This window comes from Cucurbita pepo, chromosome LG17 (genome assembly GCF_002806865.2).
Source record: "Cucurbita pepo subsp. pepo cultivar mu-cu-16 chromosome LG17, ASM280686v2, whole genome shotgun sequence".
In the NCBI taxonomy this organism is placed as follows: Eukaryota; Viridiplantae; Streptophyta; class Magnoliopsida; order Cucurbitales; family Cucurbitaceae; genus Cucurbita; species Cucurbita pepo.
In genome coordinates, this window is record NC_036654.1 from 2,310,007 (window position 1) to 2,324,894 (window position 14,888).

The window sequence follows — 14,888 nt, forward strand, 5'->3', positions numbered from 1 at the left end:
CCATCATTTCATTGCATGTGTTTGTCGCATAACCCCGATAGGGGGTCACTTACTGAGTATTCTAGAAATACTCAAGCCTCGTGCTACTTTACTTTTGCAGATAAGGGCAAGGCACCCATGTGACAACGATGGCGGCATCGTACACCCCGGGACCGTGTCCCATGCATAGGGTAGTTGTTTGTTTTTTTCCATTTCATAGTCTAGGCTGAATTTGGTTGCATCATTAGTATATGTTAGTATAGGATGAAATGTATTTGCATAATAAACCATAAGGTGAATAAAACATTCATTTTGAGTTTTGTTACTTTTCCTTTGTTTCAATAATGTTTTATCTTTTTTCCGTTGTAATCATTTTTGTCTGAGGTAATAAAACGCGCGTGCAAGTCGCATTTATGAATAGGGCCCATTTAATGTTATTCCGCATTTCAATGTTTAGTAATGANTTATTAAATATGGATTCTAAAACTTTCTACCCTCCTCTTCTTCCTTTTCTTGTTTTTTCCCTTCTTGTCGTTTCATCCATTTGTCGTCCCGACAAAAACATCCATCCCAATAACCATACAGCGGTGTTCTGGTCGGAGAATCAGTTGAACAAACTGAAGCTTATTCAAGCTGACCTTAACCGAATCAGCAAGTTCCCTATCAAAACCATTCAGGTCTGTAACTCTTGTTTAATCTCCTCTGTTTTGGAGCTTGATGGTTATGCTTTTATGTGGGTGCAGAGTCCCGATGGTGACTTTATAGATTGTGTTGAAACTCATCGGCAGCTAGCTTTTGATCATCCATTGCTCAAAGGAAAGAAGCCATTGGTAAGTTCAAGGAATGTGAGGCTAAATTTTCAAAATGGGTTTTGTTTTTAATTGTGGAAATGTTGTTTCAGGATCCGCCGGAGAGACCATATAACCAGAGCCATTCTGGTGAGGTGGAGACTCTCTCGGCAAAGGTCATGAGGTTAGTCTTTAACCAAATTGAACTCAGCTAGCTAGTCGATATTGTTCTCTTTCGGCTTTTCTTTTTGGGGAAGAAGTTTAACACTCTTATAAAAAGGGTGTTTCGTTCTTCTCTCAACCAATGTGGAGATCTCACAATCCACCCTCTCGGGCCTGTTCTCTTTTTGTTTTTCCCTTTCGGGTGCAATTCTATTAGTGAGAGACTTCCACACCTTGATTAAGAGTGTTTCGTTTTCATCCCAACTGATGTGGTATCTCACAATCCATACTCTTGCAATAATTTCCTTCTCCAATCAAAGTGGGACCTCCCAATCTACTTCCTTCGGGGCCTCGCGTCCTTATTGACACACCGCCTTTGTCCACCCACTTTGACTCCCAATCTCCTTGCTGGCACATTGCCCGGTGTCTGGCTTTGATACCAAACAGCCCAATCCCACTGCTAACCGATATTATCCTCTTTGGACTTTAACCTTTCGAGTTTCTCTCAAGATTTTTAAAAAGTCTCAGCTTGTAAGAGGTTTCCACAATCTTGTAAGAGGTGTTTCGTTCTTCTCCCTAACCGATGTTCTCCTTCCTAGCAGATGTGGGATCTCACGTCTTTTTCTCCAATCTCTGCCATTCCTTATAAATGTTAAGATTTTGGAGAAACCAAGATTGAAATGAATGTAAATTTTGTTGGTGCCAGTATGCAGTGGGGTTGGTAAGTGGAGGACAGTACTACGGAGCCCAGGCAAGCATGAACGTATGATAGCTGCGGGTCAGCTATCGGTATGAGTTCAGCCTCTCACAAATGTGGCTCGTCTCTGGTTCATTCCCACATGATTTCAACACCATTGAAGCTGGGTGACAGGCAACTTTCTAAACCGAATCAATCTTCTAGTCCATACAAATTTCAATTATATGTCTAACTTTTCTCTACCGGTTAACCCAGAGTTGAATGGAGACAACAATCCAAGATTGCTTACTTATTGGACAGTAAGAATATTAAAACATAAAAATTAGCAACAAAATCAGTTTGAAAATTTAATGACGGTAACTTTTTGGATGAATAGTCCGACGCATATCAAGCAACAGGCTGCTACAATTTACTCTGTCAAGGCTTCGTTCAAACCAACCGTAGAATCGCCATTGGAGCTGCAATTGCTCCAACTTCCTCCTACAATGGTGCCCAATTCGATATCAGTTTAATGGTTCGGAAGTTAACCAATTTCAATTTCATGCCTTTTCTTGAAGATTGTGAGTCCAATTTTAATTGGGGGTTGTTGTCTGTGGTTGTTCAAAGGATATGAAGAATGGGAATTGGTGGTTGGAATTCGGGTCAGGTGTGATGGTCGGGTACTGGCCGGCATTTTTGTTCACTCACCTTCAAAGCTACGCAACGACGATACAGTTTGGCGGAGAGGTGGTGAATTCGAGGGCGTGGGGATTTGACACGGCGACAGAAATGGGGAGTGGGCATTTCGCAGGCAAAGGATTCCAAAAAGCTTCTTATTTTCGAAATCTGAAGGTTATGAATTGGGATAATAGTTTGATTCCATTGTCCAATTTGAAGGTTGTGGCAGATCATCCAAATTGCTATAATATTCAACCTCGGATTAATAGAGTTTGGGAAAATTATTTTTACTACGGAGGGCCGGGAAGAAATGTGAAGTGCCCTTAATTAATTTAATTTTCTTGAGGGGTCAATTTTGGGTTTTCAGCCCGTTTGACACCGTTCCGACCCTCCCAGACTTGGTTTCGGCCCTGTTTAAGGTAAAATGGAACATTTTAAGGTTGTATTTCACAAATTCTAGTTGGGAATTTATTATTATTTGTGAAATACTAACGAAAGTGACTAATGAACCAATAGGAACCAACCACCAACGGTAGCGTAGAACGTCGACGAGGAGCTAGGAGCTTACAATATATTCTAGGGAGTACTTCGGCTAAGGCCTACAAAATAAGTGGCTTACCCGTCGTAGGTTACACGTTAATTGTTGTATGTTGGCACGTGCCCGTGGATATATACGTGTCATTAAATTGTATGTTAGCTTAATGTGCTTAAGTACGAAATCATGTGAACGTGAATGTATGTTATGTATGCTGCTTAGTTGATGTGATATGTTATGCATGTGACGATGTGTGGCCCTTGTACGTTTATGGCTTGTTTGTATGAGTATATGAATGTAACTGTATGAATTGTATGACATGAAATATGGTAAATTACATGAAACATAACCCCGCTAGGAATATGTATGATATGTAACGAAATGAGAATGAGAATGACATGTAAGCATGAAAACGTGACACGGGGTTATGTTCATTAATGATAACTGTAGGACTAGTTGGACCTCATGCATATTGTGTGTTCATGCATTTGGGGGATACCCCTATCCCATCACGAGGGTACGGACGCGTACATCCAATGGCAGGACAATGATCGTTATGCCCTGCATAGCGCTGCCATGACGGTTCTAGTTTTAACGAGTCTCGGTATAAGGTCTCCCAAAGCATGCCCATCGGCTTGGGACAGTGGCCCAGCGGTGTGCGAACTAGCTGGTGAGTCCATACTCGCATGTATGGGCTGTGTGTAGAGTATATTCGTCCACGATTACCTGTTAGGATTACACCGTAGGGAAAACGAAACGAAACAAAACGATAGGTCCCATCATTTCATTGCATGTGTTTGTCGCATAACCCCGATAGGGGGTCACTTACTGAGTATTCTAGAAATACTTAAGTCTCGTGCTACTTTACTTTTGCAGATAAGGGCAAGGCACCCATGTGACAACGACGACGGCATCGTACACCCCAGGACCGTGACACATGCATAGGGTAGTTGTTTGTTTTTTCCATTTCGTAGTCTAGGCTGAATTTGGTTGCATCATTAGTATAGGTTAGTATAGGATGAAATGTCTTTGCATAATAAACCATAAGGTAGAATAAAACATTCATTTTGGGTTTTGTTACTTTTCCTTTATTTCAATAATGTTTTATCTTTTTCCCCTTGTAATCATTTTTCTCTGAGGTAATAAAAGGCGCGTGCAAGTCGCATTTATGAATAGGGTTCATTTAATATTATTCCGCATTTCAATGTTTAGTAATGATCTTATATTAAATAGGTAAAATATTAGGGTCGTTACAGTTGGTATTAGAGCTTTAGGTTATAGATCTTGTAGACTAGCCTACAGAGTAGGCTTGGCATGTTCCACGGTCCAATTACCGATGCCCCGTCGTTGCCAGGTACACCTTATGTAGAATGAGGAATGTATGACATGTGTGATATATTTAATGTGGTTGGTTTTAAATGATGCATGACATGATACTATATGAAAAGATGTTGATGTTATCTGGTGTTGATGTGATCTGATGTAATGCATGTCTTTACATTATGTTATTTATGTATATATATATATATATATATATATATATATATATATATATATATATATATATANTACCACCCCCTGAATATACACCTCCCCCACAAGCTGTACCCCCTCCTAAATACGCACCGCCCCCTCAAGTTGCACCACAGGCCGGGTTAGACCCCGCCACAAGGTTAGTGTTGGAATCCCTCCAAAAAATAATGCAAACTATGCTAGACACACAACAGGCCACGTTGTTGGCTACGCAACAAGTCGCGGCAATGGCCACGCAACCGGCCAACGCGATGGCCACGCAACCAGCCAACGCAGCGGCCCCGCAATCGGGGGATGCGGTAGCTATCCAACCGGTGAACAACCCGCACCCGGATAGGGACGCGAGTTGGTTAAAGGATTTCAGGCGGTATAACCCCCGTTCTTTTGTCGGTTCAAAGAAAGATCCCACAGGGGCTCAGATGTGGATCGCAAACATGGAAATGACCTTTGAATCAATGAGATGCCCTGATGAACATAAGGTAGCATGTGCGACATACGTGTTACAAAAAGATGCAGAAGTGTGGTGGTCGGATAATAAACAGAGCATCAACCCGGGCGGGGGAATTACAACTTGGGAGACCTTTAAGGAAGCCTTTCTAAAATACTATTATCCAAAGGAAATCCGTATAAAGAAACAGCAAGAGTTTAACCACTTAACCCAAGGTGATCGCACGGTAGATCAGTACAATCAGGACTTCATGAGATTGAGAAGGTTTGCACTGTCTTTAGTTGACACTGAAGAGAAACAGACAGAAAAAATTCATGTTAGGATTGAATCCGAAAACCCGCCGCATGTTAGAGGCCTTTAACCCAAAAACCTATTAAGAGGCCCTAAGGACGGTCAAGGCCCTTGAGGAACCCCCAGAGGAAAAGAAAATGGAGCCAACTGTCGTCACAAGGAGGAAACGCCCTGTCGAGGTCGATACCACAAAATTCCAACCACCGTCCCAGAGACCTCGATATCAGAGTAGGCCACCTGCTCCACCCCTAATAGGCCGAAACCTAGCAATGGAGAAGCCCTTGTGCCGTAACTGTGGAAAAAACATGTTGGGAGATGTTTGGCGGGCTCAGATATGTGTTATATCTGTGGTCATGCAGGTCATGTGGCCAGAACTTGCCCTACAAAGAGCCCGGAAAATCCAAGGGAACCCCTTAGAGGACCGGTCATCCGAGAGCCCACCTTACATACCCGTCCATAGACTAGGGCATATGTAACGACCAGTAAAGAGGCGGGAATATCTGGCACCGTGGTGACAGTACGCTTTCTATACTAGGACACTTTGTGTTGACATTGTTTGATTATGGTTCTACCCATTCCTTTCTTGTTTTACCACTTGTTAAACAAGTAGGGTTCGTAGTAGAACCCTTAAGGGCATGCATTGTCGGTAGGTACCCCAGCAGGGGTAGACTTAGTTACAAAAAATAGAGTAAAGGACGGACAAGTGGTAATAGCTGGACAAACCATCCACCTAGACTTAAAGTAGTGGATATGACGGATTTTGACGTCATACTAGGAATGGACTGGTTAGCAGAAAACTTTGCTAGCATAGACTGGCATAAGAAGGAGGTGATATTCACACCTCCCAACGGACTTACCTTTAAGTTTAAAGGAACCTCCACAGGTACCACCCCAAAAATAATATCGATGATGAAAGCGAGACGCCTGATACAACAAGGGGGGTGGGTATTTCTAGCCTATGCAGTAAATACAAAAGGAAAGGAAAAACTCATATATACAGTACCCGTAGTAAACGAATTTATGGATGTCTTCCCGGAGGACCTCCCGGGAATTCCTCCATCGCGAGAGGTAGACTTTGGAATAGATCTGGAACCAGGAACGGGACCCATCTCTAAGGCCCCGTACCGCATGGCACCAGCAGAACTAAAGGAACTTAAAACACAACTGCAAAACCTACTAGATAAGAGCTTCATTCGACCTAGCGTGTCCCCTTGGGGTCCGCCAGTGTTGTTTGTCAAAAAGAAAGACCGCTCAATGCGTTTATGCATTGATTATAGGGAATTAAACAAGAGGACGGTAAAGAACAAATACCCGTTACCCCGTATTGAGGACCTATTTGACCAACTACGTGGGGCGACAGTGTTTTCTAAAATAGATCTTCGATCAGGATACCATCAAATTAAGATTAAAAATGAAGACATACCGAAAACAGCCTTTCGAACCAGATATGGCCACTACGAGTTTGTGGTGATGTCTTTTGGTCTCACCAATGCCCCAGCGATATTTATGGAACTAATGAACCGAGTATTTAAGGAGTGCTTAAACTCATTTGTGATCGTGTTCATAGACAATATCCTGATATACTCGAAAACGGACCTAGAACACCAAGAGCACCTTCGCAAAGCCTTAACTATCCTAAGGGAGAACAAGCTGTATGCCAAATTCACCAAGTGTGAATTTTGGCTACGATAGGTTTCGTTTCTGGGGCACGTAGTGTCTAAAGACAGAATCTTCATAGATCCCAATAAGATAGAAGCGGTCACAAAATAAAAACGCCCAACAACGGTCACCGAGATATGAAGTTTCTTGGGATTGGTGGGTTACTATCGAAGGTTTGTCCAGGATTTCGCTAGAATAGCCATGCCTCTCACCCAATTGACAAAAAAAAGGTGTACCTTTTGTTTGGGACGATACTTGTGAGGCCAGCTTTCAAGAACTAAAACAAAGACTAGTATCCGCCCCAGTGCTCATAGTTCCACAAAGTTCTGTGGGATATGTGATTTACAGTGATGCGTCCAAAAAGGGATTAGATTGTGTACTGATGCAACATGGCAAGGTGGTTGCGTATGCGTCACGCCAACTAAAAGATTACGAGAAAAACTATCCTACACATGATTTGGAGCTGGCAGCAGTAGTGTTCGTGTTAAAAATTTGGCGACACTACCTGTATGGCGAAAAGACCCAAATCTACACGGACCATAAAAGCCTAAAATATTTGTTCACATAAAAAGAATTGAACATGAGGCAACATACATGATTAGAGCAAGTAAAAGATCACGACATAGACATCCAGTACCACCCTGGAAAAGCAAACGTAGTCACTGATGCACTAAGTCGAAAAGCAGTACACTCGTCGGCCCTCATCACCAGGGAGCCATGAGTGCGAACTGATTTCGAACGAGCTGATATAGCGGTAGTACCAAAGAAGTTGTAGCCCAAATAGCCCGACTGACAGTGCGCCCCACGCTCAGACAAAGGATCATAGACTCATAACGTGGGGATCCAAGCCTAAGTAAAATCCCAGACCAATTGGAAGTAGGCCCAGTGGACAGATTCTCTAAGTCAACAGATGACGGATTATTATGCCAAGGGCATTTATGTGTCCCACCCATGAGTGAAATAAAGAATGAAATCCTAACTGAGGCACACAATTCAACCTTCTCGATACATCCAAGTGGAACAAAGATGTATCAAGACTTGAAACAACACTTCTGGTGGCGAAGTATGAAAAAGGATATCGCGGAGTACGTGAGTAAGTGTTTGGTGTGCCAACAAGTAAAAGCCCCCAGGCAGAAAACCGCCGGGCTACTACAACCTCTAAGTATACCAGAATAGAAATTGGAAAACATTGCCATGGATTTCATAGTAGGCCTACCCAAAACATTAAAGGGCTATACGGTAATCTTGGTGGTTGTGGACCGTCTGACGAAGTCGGCTCACTTTCTACCGGGTAAGGCAACATATACAGTAGACAATTGGGCCCAACTGTATGTTAAAGAAATTGTGAGGTTGCATGGAGTACCGGTGTCAATTGTGTCAGATCGGGACCCGCGTTTTACGTCGGCCTTTTGGTGCGGACTCCAAAAAGCGATGGGTACCCACCTCGACTTTAGCACCGCCTTCCACCCACAAACGGATGGCTAAACAGAATGATTAAACCAAATTCTGGAAGACATGCTTCGGGCATGCGCTATGGATTTCACAGGGAGTTGGGACACCAAACTGCACTTAATGGAATTCTCTTACAATAACAGCTTCCAAGCAACCATCGGGATGGCACCCTTTGAAGCGTTGTATGGAAAACGATGTAGAATCCCCATTGTGCTGGGACGAAGTAGGAGAATGAGAACTGGTAGGACCCGAGCTGGTCCGAGTCACCAACGAGACAATACAAAAAATTAGAGTAAGAATGCGTACCGCACAGAGTAGGCAAAAGAGCTACGCCGACGTTAGGCGTAGGAATTTAGAGTTCGAAGAGGGGGACCCAGTGTTCCTAAAAGTAGCTCCCATGAAAGGTATTCTAAGATTCGGACGCAAGGGGAAGCTCAACCCCCGATTCATTGGACCATTTGAAATTTTATAAAGAGTAGGTCCGGTAGCTTACAAACTAGCATTGCCACCTTCACTTTCAAGCGTACACGATGTATTTCTTGTGTCCATGTTAAGGAAATATATTGCAGACCCGACGCACGTAATAGACTACAAACCTCTCGAAATCGAGGAAAATTTAAGTTACCAGGAGAAACCGATTAAAATTCTAGTCCGAGAGGTGAAAGCCTTACATAATAGGAGTATATGTTTCGTTAAGGTATTGTGGTGTAACCACCAAGTCGAGGAAGTTACGTGGGAACGAGAGGAGGAAATAAAGGAAATATCCCGAGTTGATCCACGAGTTCGAGACTTTCGAGGACGAAAATTCTTTTTAAGGGTAGGGTAATGTAACGAAACCAAACAAAAAAAAATAAAAAAATAATAATAAATAAATAAATGAGGGTCGTCGGTAGAGCAAAAAACTCCAGCAAACGCTGGAGTTTTCGCTCGCACACGACCCACAAAGGGCGGCCGAGGGCTGGGATGCCACAAATCGCGTCCCCGACCTTCAGCCACCCTGAAAGAACCTACAAAGAAACGAAAATAGTGAAGAAAAAGGAGAAGGAACAGAAAACCGACGGAACTCCGGCGAAGCCAAACCATACGAATCGACGTCAAAACCCCCATTTTACACCACAAAAGTAATCCCAGAACTCTTTACACACATCAGGAGTAGGTTTTAGACGAATCCCGTACGTTGAACACCGTCGGCAAGGAAGACGGAACGGCGGACTTCCGAGCTTCTCCAGATCCTGGAGTGTGAGGTCCTTACCAACGAAATCTTTACCAAAAATAGGGTTAGGGTGAAGAATAAACTCGGGAACGGAGGAAAAAAAGAGGGAAAAAGGACGTCGGAACGACGTTGTCGAGGAGAGAGAGAGGTCGCCGGAAAATCACTCAGGCTGTCGGGCGAAGAGGACGAAGTCCGACCCATGAGCCAGATCCGGCAACCCAAACCGAACCCCATTCCTTTGGTCGGCCCAGAACCGATGTTTCCCGTGGCCCAAACACCCTGGCCCTTCACCCGCGAACCGGCCCATCACCGCGCACGGCCAGTCACCGGCGAACGACCCGTCACCCGTGTTCGGCCTGAGACCTGCCAGCGATCCGTTAACCCACGCCTTGACCCGAGACTCCTGCACACGTGTCGCTCTATGATTGTGCCACGTGGCACATCTGCAGCGCGTCTCCTCTCGGCTCTGGCAGCTTAATCGGCTCGACGGTGGCTCCTCGGCTCCAGCGGCTTATTCAGCTCGGGAAACCTGTTTCCAGCCCGTTTGACACCGTTCTGACCCTCCCAGATCTAGTTTCGGCCCTGTTTAAGGTAAAATGGAACATTTTAAGGTCGTATTTCACAAATTCCAGTTGGTAATTTATTATTATTTGTGAAATACTAACGAAAATGACTAATGAACCAATAGGAACCAACCACCAACGAAAGCGTAGAACGTCCACGATGAGCTAGGAGCTTACGTTATATTCTAGGGAGTACTTCGGCTAAGGCCTACCAAGTAAGTGGCTCACCCGTCGTAGGTTACACGTTAATTGCTGTATGTTGGCACGTGCCCGTGGATATGCACGTGTCATTAAATTGTATGTTAGCTTAATGTGCTTAAGTACGAAATCATGTGAACGTGAATGTATGTTATGTATGCTGCTTAGTTGATGTGATATGTTATGCATGTGACGGTGTGTGGCCCTTGTGTGATTATGGCTTGTTTGTATGAGTATTTGAATGTAACTGTATGAATTGTATGACATGAAATACGGTAAATTGCATGAAACATAACCCCCTAGGAATATGTATGATATGTAACGAAATGAGAATGAGAATGACATGTAAGCATGACAACGTGACACAGGGTTATGTTCATTAATGATAACTGTAGGACTAGTTAGACCTCATGCATATTGTGTGTTCATGCATTTCGGGGGATACACCTATCCCATCACGAGGGTACGGACGCGTACATCCAATGGCAAGACAACGATCGTTATGCCCTGCATAGCACTGCCGTGACGGTTCTAGTTTTAATGAGTCCCGATATAAGGGCTCCTAGAGCATGCCCACCGGCTAGGGACAGTGGCCCAGCGGTGTGCGAACTAGCTGGTGAGCCCATACTCGCACGTATGGGCTGCGTGTAGAGTATATGGTACACTACCACAATTATCTGTTAGGATTACACTGTAGGAAAAACGAAACGATAGGTCTCATCATTTCATTGCATGTGTTTGTCGCATAACCCCGATAGGGGGTCACTTACTGAGTATTCTAGAAATACTCAAGCCTCGTGCTACTTTACTTATGCAGATAAGGGCAAGGCACCCATGTGACAACGATGACGCGTTCGTACACCCCAGGACCGTGGCACATGCATAGGGTAGTTGTTTGTTTTTTCCATTTCGTAGTCTAGGCTGAATTTGGTTGCATCATTAGTATAGGTTAGTATAGGATGAAATGTATTTGCATAATAAACCGTAGGGTAGAATAAAACATTCATTTTGGGTTTTGTTACTTTTTCTTTATTTCAATAATGTTTTCTCTTTTTTCCGTTGTAATCATTTTTGTCTGAGGTAATAAAAGGCGTGTGCAAGTCGTTACAGTATAAGGTTCTAGATTTTGTGCCACGTGCAACAACCATGGCACCCTTCACAATCTTCCACGAACTCTTTCCAAACTCTTTCCCACATGATCTCAACACCATTGAAGCAGGGTGGCAGACAACTTTCTAAACCGAATCAATCTTCTAGTCCATACAAATTTCAATTATATGCCTACCTTTTCTCTACAGGTTAACCAAGAGCTTTATGGAGACAACAATCCAAGATTGTTCACTTATTGGACAGTAAGAATATTTGAACATAAAAATTAGCAACAAAATCAGATTGAAAATGAAATGACGGTAACTTTTTGGATGAACAGTCCGACGCATATCAAGCAACAGGCTGCTACAATTTACTCTGTCTAGGCTTCGTTCAAACCAACCGTAGAATCGCCATTGGAGCTGCAATTGCTCCAACTTCCTCCTACAATGGTGCCCAATTCGATATCAGTTTACTCGTTTGGAAGGTAACCCATTTCAATTTCATGTCTTTTCTTGAAGATTGTGAGTCCAATTTTAATTGGGGGTTGTTGTCTGTGGTTGTTCAAAGGATCCGAAGAATGGGAATTGGTGGTTGGAATTCGGGTCGAGTGTGATGGTCGAGTACTGGCCGGCGTTTTTGTTCACTCACCTTCAAAGCCACGCAACGACGATACAGTTTGCCGGAGAGGTAGTGAATTCGAGGGCGTGGGGATTTCACACGGCGACAGAAATGGGGAGTGGGCATTTCGCAGGCGAAGGATTCCAAAAAGCTTCTTATTTTCGAAATCTGAAGGTTATGAATTGGGATAATAGTTTGATTCCATTGTCCAATTTGAAGGTTTTGGCAGATCATCCAAATTGCTATAATATTCGACCTCGGATTAATAGAGTTTGGGAAAATTATTTTTACTATAGAGGGTCGGGAAGAAATGTGAAGTGCCCTTAATTAATTTAATTTTCTCGAGGGGTCAATTTGGGGTTTTTATTTTTATTTTTGGTCCTTTCAAATTTAGATCACTAAAATGTGAGAACAAGTGGGACCATTGTAAATTTTTTATGAAAGAAATATAGATTGGACTATGTCTCTCGTGTTTATTAAAAATCAACATTTAACTTGTGGAGACGTCTTCCAAACAACACAATAAAAGTGTGAAAATACCTTGATGGGAGAGAGAGGAAGAATAAGCTAAAGATGGGAGAGAGTGAAAAGACCTTAATAGCTAACAAGTTCGAGATAAAATCCCATTTAAATAGAGAATAAAAGAGGAAATTGCTAGGATCACACAACAACGCACACACTCGATCTAGATGAACACAAAGAAATAGGAGAGAGAGAATGCAAGGAGAACTCTAGCTAAAGGATTTAAATTTTTGAGTATGTACGAGAGAGAGAAGAGTACATTTTCAAAGCTAGGATATATATATGGTTCAGTTTATTATATTTAGTTTTACCAGATTTAACCATCTATTATATATATATATATAGCTATTTACCATATATTGCTTTACCGGATATAGTTTTATTATGTATAATCGTTGACTAGGCTATAAATAAATAGCAGGCTCCATAACCTAACAATTCTCCCACTTGGAGACGGATCTTAGTCAACCAAGAATTTCATTCTTAAACAATCATCAACATCTTCACTGCATTATACCAATTAAGGCTTTGCATGACCTCAATTTTCCAACATCAACACATTTTGTCAACATGTCTGCTGGATTCTTTGCACCCTCTATCTTCTCCAAACACATATCACCTTCTTTCACTAACCTGCGAGTGAAATGGTATCACCTTCTAATGTTGTTTTGTCCTTGAATGATAGACTGAANTATCTGTATAAAGGATCTTCTTGCACTGCTTCCGGCCTAATTCTTCTAGATAGTCTGTCATCCATATCATCTCCTTTCCAGTTTCAGCTATTGCCACGTACTCAACCTCAATAGATGAAAGAGCGACGCATTTTTGAAGCTTGGACATCCAACTCACTAATGTTCCATCTATAGTGTATATATATCTAGATGTGCTCTTTCTAGAGTCTACATCTCCACTCCGATCAGCATCCACAAGAGCTTGCAAAACTACTTTGCCATTACCATAACAAAGTGAAGTATTGGATGTACCTCTCAGATATCTCAGAAGCCACTTCACAGCTTCCCAATGTTCTTTCCCTAAATTTGTCATGTACTTGCTAACAACTCCCACTACATGTGTTATATCAGGTCTAGTGCAGACCATAGCATACATCAAACTCCCAACTGCAGAAGCGTAAGGAACTAAATGTGCTCACGTTCCTCGACTATCTTGGGAGATTGCCACTTTGACAATTTAATACGATTTGTCAAGGGGGTAGTCATGGGTTTCACATCATTCATCTTGAATTTTGACAACACCTTCTCAACGTACTGCTCTTGGGATAGATTTAATGTGCCAGCAGATCTATCTTGAGAAATCCTCATCCCAAGAATCTGCTTCACTGCACCCAAATCCTTCCTCTCAAATACTGAAGGCAAGCTTGCCTTCATGTGGTTTATCTCCCTCATACTTGATCCAGCAATCAGTATATCATCCACATATAGGAGTAGAAACACATAAGAATCAGCGTATTTCTTGAGGTAACAACACAGATCATTTTCACTCCTGTGGAAACCACTCTTGCACATGAAGGAGTCAAACTTCTTGTACCATCCACATATACAAGCTCTTATTGAGCTTACACACCATGTGCTCCTTCCCTAGAGCTGCAAATCCTTCTGGTTGTTGCATATAGATCTCCTCATCTAAATCTCCATGTAAAAATGTCGTTGTTACATCCATTTTCTCAAGGTGAAAATTCTTCGATGCAACAATACTCAGCAGAATTCAGATAGTAGTTAATTTCACAACAAGAGAAAAGATCTCAGCATAATTAATGCCTTTTCGTTGTGAATATTCTTTAACTTCTAACCGAGCCCTAACCTCCTTCTGCCATCTAGTTCAACCTTGATTTTGAACACTCATTTGTTCAACACAGCTCTCTTTCTTGTAGATAACTCAGTCAGCACCCACGTATTATTCTTTTCAAGTGAGCTCATCTCATCATCCATGGCTTGCTCCCACTTGGTTGAATCTTCCACTTGTAGGGCCTCATCAAAGGACTCTGGTTCTCCTTCGTCAATCAGCAATAGATAATGTAATGAGGGTTAGTATCTATATGGTGCTCTGATAGTTCTGGATGATCTTCTCAACACCTGCTCAGGTGTCACTTGCTCCACGTCTGGTTCTTCAGCAACAGAATCAGGAGTTTCTTGAGCTTTTGCTGTAATATCACTGGGTGAGTTTTCCTGCAACTCAAGCTCAACACCCACTTGCTTCGTAGTCTTAGAGTTTATCTTCTTTTTGTTCTTGTACAAGACATTTTCGTCAAAGGTCACATCGCAATGTCTTAGAAATTTCCTATTCTTGCCATCCCAAAACCTGTACCCGAACATGTTAGAGCCATAGCCTATGAAGTAGCATTTCACAGTCTTAGCACCAAGCTTGTCTCTCTTCTCTGGATCAACGTGAACATACGCAGTACAACCAAAAGTTCTCAACTGAGAGTACTTGAGTTCTTTTTCTGTCCATACTTCTTCTGGCAAT

At 42.5% G+C, this 14,888-nt stretch overlaps 1 pseudogene; it reads left to right on the forward strand.

Moving 5' to 3' along the window:
• Nucleotides 1–452: 452 nt before the first annotated feature.
• On the forward strand, nucleotides 453–12,212 carry LOC111778732 (annotated as a pseudogene).
• The last annotated feature ends 2,676 nt before the right edge of the window (nucleotides 12,213–14,888 follow it).